This window comes from Cibotium barometz, chromosome 1 (genome assembly GCF_041138505.1).
Source record: "Cibotium barometz isolate CiBa-2024 chromosome 1, ASM4113850v1, whole genome shotgun sequence".
Taxonomy (NCBI): domain Eukaryota; kingdom Viridiplantae; phylum Streptophyta; class Polypodiopsida; order Cyatheales; family Cibotiaceae; genus Cibotium; species Cibotium barometz.
The window spans coordinates 5,350,239-5,357,293 of NC_141046.1; positions in this window are offsets into that span (position 1 = coordinate 5,350,239).

Below are 7,055 nucleotides of genomic sequence, written 5' to 3' on the forward strand. Positions count from 1 at the left end.
ATGGATGTCCTACCGGGTATGACTGAGTCAGATAACGTGGATTGGGTACACCTAGCGGCAACCATAGACACATGGGGAAATAGAGGCACAAGTTGGTAACACCTGAGGGGCAAGATATGCCACCGTTAGTGCCAATAAACATGATAGGTGTTATGCACTTGACTCTTGATGGCAAGAAAGTGGCAAACTCAACTGACAGTAGCGAAGTCTGACCAATGTAACTCTGAGTATGAATCTCAAGAACAAACTAACTCTGAGCCTGATGGGGGGGATGAATCAAATATTCACCCAAATGTGGAAGCAAGGTGCTCAAGGCCTAGGACAGTGACCTCCTATAGTTCATCCGAGAGTGAGGGGGACACAAGTGAAGATCGACCAAGTGAGTTTGAATCTGATAGAAACAAAAATCAAAAACTTGGTAAGAAGAAAACGAGACATAAGCGCCAACGCTATCGAGCTAATGTGCGAACCACAATAAACAAGGAGAGATCCACTACAGAATGGCTTAGTTATGTAGGAGCTATTGACGCTCATCAGAAGTTAGCGGATAATTGGGGACAATATCTCCAAAGTGTCATGTGGTGTAGTCCGCAACCTCATGATGTCGCCCAATTAGAAATCGAAGAAGCCAAAACTAAGTCGTACTGCCAGAAGGCGGCAAAACCAAGAGTTAGCTCAGCAACAAACGGAGGCGGAATTGAAAGAAAAAAACTTGGCACAGCAAGAACCAGTAGACTTACACCCCGCACCCGAGCATTTCAAATCATTCACCACAGGGGAACGTAAAGTGGTCTACACAAAAGCCCAACGAACGCCTACCAATGGGAGTAGCGGTGTCTATGATAGCCCTGCGGTAGTTAAGGAGATAGACTTAGCAGATTTGGGTGAGGAGTCTAAACCAGTTTTTATTGCTCAAGACCTCACCCAGTCAGAGGAAGCTGCACTTAAGAAGCTTCTTAAAGAATTCAAGGACATATTTGCTTGGACATATCATGATATGAAGGGTGTTCCACCCTCAGTGGTGCAACACACGATTCCAATGATTAGCACTGCTAAACCAGTCCAGCAACGTCCCTACCCAATGAATTCTAATTACGCAAAGATTGTACAAGAGGAAATTGAAAAGCTTGTAAAATGTGGATTCATATACCCTATTGAGCACTCAGAATGGGTTTCTCCGATAGTCAATGTACCAAAGAAGAATGGGAAACTCAGAGTGTGCGTTGATCTCAAAAAGGTTAATGCAGCCACCAGAAGGAATCATTACCCCTTGCCATATTCTGAACATGTGCTTGAAAGAGTGGCAGGCAAGGAGGCATATAGCTTTTTAGATGGGTACTCGGGTTACAATCAGATCACAATTGCAGTCGAGGACCAAGCTAAAACAGTATTTATCACGGAGTTTGGAGTGTTTGCCTTTCGCGTCATGGCTTTTGGCTTGACCAATGCACCTGCAACATTCCAACGATTGATAAACATGGCCTTTAAGGAATATCTAAGGGACTTCTGTGAAGCTTTCTTAGATGATCTTTGTGTTCATTCCTCTTGGGACGAGCACTTGATGTGTTTACGAAAATATTTAAAAGGTGTAGATTATATCGCATCTCATTGAATCCTTTCAAATGCCAATTCTGGGTTAAACACGGAGTTATCTTAGGGCATATAGTGTCCAAAAATGGGATTTCCACTGACGAGAGTAAAATCAAGGTCATTCTGGAATTGCCACCACCCAAGGGAGTCCAACGCTTTATGGGCCATGTTGGTTATTATCGAAGGTTTATTCTATTCTTCGCCGAGATAGCTCGACCATTGTATAAGCTTCTCATTGAGTTTATTTGGACCGAAGAATGTGACCGTGCCTATGAGCTATTAAAGAAGGCCTTGGCGAGTGCTCCAATCTTGAGAATGTCTAACTGGGATTTAATCTTCCATGTGCATATTGATGCATCAAACTTTGCTATTGGGTGTGTGTTAACTCAACCTGGAGAACACAAGCTAGACTACCCCATTAGCTTTGCGAGTTGCCAGTTAAACGATGCTGAGATGAACTACACCACTACGGAGTGAGAAGGGTTGGCAATGATATATGCAGTAAGGAAATTTCGTTATTACCTCCTTGCCACCCACCAAGTTTGTTTTCTATGGGGATCATCAAGCATTGTTGAACCTGGTAAACAAACCATGCTCCACAGGAAGAATCACACGATGGCTATTGATTCTTCTTGAGTTTGATTTCACTGTTGTTGTGAGACCTGGCAAGAAACATGTTATGGCTGATCATTTGTCTCGCATACCTAATGGTGAGGCTCCTATACGGGGGTTGATGATGACTTACCGGACACTTCCCTGTTCATGGTGGAGACAATGCCTGAATGGAGTGAGAAGATTGTTAACTTTTTGGTTAATGGCTTTCCACCCAAGGAGCTTCGTAAAGATCTAGCTCGAAAGCTGATCAAAGAATGCGAACCCTATTGCCTGATAGCCGAGACTCTTTATAAAAGAGGAAAGGATGATGTTCTTAGGCGTTGTGCCCGAGAGGATGAGTATCTATACATTTTACAAGAGGCACATATGGGCGTAGCCGGTGGTCACTTCTCCGGAGACTTAACTGCGCGAAAGATCTTACAATCGGGGTATTGGTGGCCCACTATGTTCCAAGATGCATCACTCTTTGTGAAGGGTTGCGGTGAATGCCAACGATATAAGAAACCCCAGCGGAAGGATCAGATGCCCCTACATCCAATCAAAGTAAACCAACCATTTGAAAAGTGGGGTTTAGACTTTGTAGGTCCAAGTAGCCCAGCGGCCCGCAACACACAATCTCGCTATATTATTGTGGCACTGACTATATCACCAAATGGGCTGAAGTGAAAGCGACACATAAGGCAGATGCAAGGACAACAGCCAAGTTTCTCTTTGAAAATATAATCACACGCTTCGGTTATCCTTTTGAACTTGTGAGCGACAATGGTACACATTTTATAAATGAAGTGATTAAGGAGCTCACAACAAATTTCATGATATCCCATCATAAATCTACTCCTTACTATCCGCAAGCGAATGGCCAAGCCGAGAGTACCAACAAGACTTTAATCTCTATTTTGACAAAGACAGTTGAAGCTCATCGCACGGATTGGGATCTAAAGCTTACAATAGCTTTATGGGCCTATCATACTACGTACAAAGTGGCTATTAATTGCACACCATTCAAAATGGTATATGGCCAAGAAGCGGTCATGCCATGGGAATTTGTCATTCCTAGTCTTCGTGTTGCTACTCAAGAGGGTTGGGATGGTAATCCATTAGTAGAGCGTCTATATATCCTTGAGTGGCTAAACGAAGAAAGACAATTGGCTGTGTACAATGCCCTTGTGGAGAAGGATAGAAGGAAAAAATGGTTTGATTGCCACCTTTGATTGCCACCTGAAGGACAAGGACATCAAGGTTGGGGATAAAGTCTTGATGTATGGAGTGCGAAACGAAAAGAAGAAGCTCAAATATGCTGGTAAGGAACCGTATAGAGTATGTGAAATTACCCTACAAGGTACCATCCGAGTGGAGACTCTCGACGGAAAACATTGGATTCCTTAATGGGAGTAAATTCAAAAGGTATTATGATCCCCTAAGCCAAGAGGAGTTATATGCAATCCATCAAAAGAAGCCAAGAGGAGTTATATGCAATCCATCAAAAGAAGGCAGCAAAAGAACAAGCTAAGCTTAAGAAAATACAAGCGAGAGTTGAAGCCAAAGAACGTCAACAGCGTGCTAGGCGCCAACGAGAAGCCAACTTGGGAATTACGCAAGTATTTTTCGAGGAGGCAGAGGAGGATTCACTGGAATCTGACCCACCTCTAAGATACCCAATTGAGTTACAGAGTCCTTACGGGGAGGTGCCGTACAATGCATTATTGGATACAGGAGCTCAACATAATTTGCTATCATATGGCGTGTGGTGTCAACTTGGAAAGCCACCTTTATCTAAGAGTGCTATCCAAGTTCAAGGTATCAACAAGAAGAAAACCCCTGTCTCAGGAATTCTACACACTCCGGTTGCCTATGATAAGGGGACCGTAATTCAAATCTTTTTGGTCATGCCTGCTGGTACCATGGAAGGCACTGTAAACTTAGGGCGCAAATGGATGTTGGCCACCAAGTGCAATATCGATTGGGCAACCAGACGAGTCACAACGCAAGAACCAACACTCAGTATGACCGCTCAAAATCCCGCTCCTAAGCCATCGACTCTGGACAAAATGCTGGATAATGAAAAATCACAAAGTCCAGTGGCAAAACCATCTTTGATTGTTTGCCACCCCTCTAACACTTCAACGCCAAGAGTGGAAACATGCAGGGTGGTCTCTAAAGCTCCGCTTACTATGCCAAAGAGTATATACAAATGGGTCCCAAAAGCTTCGTTAACAGCTACTTCCCCTGCTCAATCTCGTTCAGACAAGAAGCCTCGTGTAGGAAGAAAACAGCTACCCACCCGAGAAAGGGCAATGTAACATCACGATGGATCCCTAAAAAATTATTAGTAGCCCAAGGGTACTATGAGGGGAATGACCAGATTTGGGTCCCTAAACATAAGCTGAATCCCTCTACATCACCTGTAAAACCTTGCAAACCAATTGTTGCCACCCCAATGACAATTCAAGATCGTGGTAAGGGAAAGGTAACAGAGTGCTCCGCACCACTTCTTCCAGAGTTAGTTTGGATTCCCAAACGATATCAATCATTACCACCTCGCTCAGAGCTAGTTTGGATTCCCAAACGATATCGATCATTATCACCTCGCTCAGGAAGGGGGGAGCCACATGAAGCTTCTAGCTCCTCATGCCAGGCACATGCTGATATAGAAGTTTCTACATGCTCTACACCTACTCTTGTCAACACCCAACAAGAGACCAATGAGTCTATGTCTCCCTTTGTAAAAGTATCGTCGGAAACCATTTCCTCCATTCGTCAATGGGAGTGTACACTAACATCTCTGCAATTGGATGTGGCCACAAGGGTCATAAAAAGCTATTTGCCCACATCACAACCTATGACCCGCTGGACAAATTGGTTCCAAGAGGCTGCAACATCATTGCAGAAAATATGATCTACCCAAGGAAAGGGGGAGCAAGTACTCACGCTCGACATTCTATTACTTTCTCCCTAACCTTCTCCCCTGACCATGTAATTGCCAAATTCAAGGGGATGTATATATATAGCTTCATACATAGAAAAGAAAAGAGAAAAACAAAAAATAGTAAAAAGAGCAAGAGCACAAAAAGAGGAGAAATATCCGTATACAATTAGGAACTAGATTGACTTGTCATAAACCTACTGATGCTATATCTATGTTTGCAGATATGGCAAATGCAAGAGCATCGCACTTCATCCACCTTTGGTGAGAGTTATCATCTGTACCTTTCTCAGATATTCCACATGTGCTATCCTGTAATTGAAACTGAATGGGATCATATAGATGTACTAGCCAGAGAGGAAAATGTTGAGGAATTAGAATGGCTAATTCCCCTATTGACCATGACTGACCCCTACTCCGTAGAGGACATATCCCATTAGCCCAATGCTTTCCTTTTCCACAATATGACTATCCTCGCATGGTTACATTCTTGATGAGTTTATGTGGATGGGAAAATGAAAAGGAAATATCTTATAATGATGAATGGATGGATGGATGAAACTCATGGCACTACTGAGGTTGACTTATAATGATGAATGGATGGATGGATGAAACTCATGGCACTACTGAGGTTACATTCTTGATGAGTTTATGTGGATGGGAAAATGAAAAGGAAATATCTTATAATGATGAATGGATGGATGAAACTCATGGCACTACTGAGGTTGACTTTATTTATTTGGATGACGCGGATAGAGGCTTAGCCTTAGGGCTAGAGCCAGGACTCTACAACATCCTCTTACCGTATCCTCAGTAGTAGTGTGGTGACTGGTAGGTAGGTTAGTGTTTTCAAGTTTTTTCTAGTTTGGATTCCTTAAACGAGTCTTTAATTTTTCACACTGATGTGCCTCTCGAGGTATAGTGCTTGTTAGTTGGTTGTACAGGTGGAAAAGTTTGGGGTGGGTTCGTCGCTTTCAACTCATGAGATAGCCGCAGCGCTCATACATAAATATCTCATCAAATTGTAGGCATTTTTCTCATCGAATCAAGGAGATCTCCAAAATACAGGTGTAATTCTTCCATACCCATGCTCTTTCGTTTTTACTGTTCAATTAATTGAATGAACTATAATGCATGACCACATGGAAATTGTCAATGTACTACTTAGTTTTTGAAGTTGCCTGACGTGCTAGTGTGAATCATTAATGAGTTTAACCTTATTGGATATATTCTTGAGAATGCATGCAGTCTTTAGTTAACCTTGGAATACGATTGTCTTAGGTCTAGGGTCAAACCATCTTAATGTTTGACACCTGGCCATGTGTGTGTTGACCTCTAGGACATAGCTTTTACCCCTTTGTCGAAAGGATGCAAGACAAATTATAGTTCAGGAGCGAAGATCAAAAGAAATAAATTAAAAAAAAAAAGCCTACAATAAATGGCAATACAAGTCTATGATGTGCTTTAATGTTGGCCTATCGCCTTATTGATACTTGGTAGGCAAGGAGTATTCTACTCCAGACCGATGCCTTGGTTGGTAGGGGGTAGCCTTGCCTAAGGTGAACTAATAGATTCCTGGATAATGCCTTGTGTTAAACATGGTACCAAGATCGATGTTAGTTTTGCCTTAGGAAGGTCGCCATTGTGTGTAAAAATTGTCACGTGCATAAAAAAATAAAGGCAAAAGGTTCCTGTAACTCTGATGTTTCTTGTGTCCCTAGGCTCGCGGTATTAACTTGTTCTTAGAGTAAACACAGTGTGGTCATCTATTTATTTATTAAGCTTGGTTATTTTCCTTGACTTAGGCCAGTTATAAACCTTGATTAACCTTTGACACCTAGCTAACTCTTGACTTACTTTCAATAATTTTAAACTCCTGTTAATTTGCTACACTAGCTCATTCATGTGACCCCTTAAACTAAGTCTC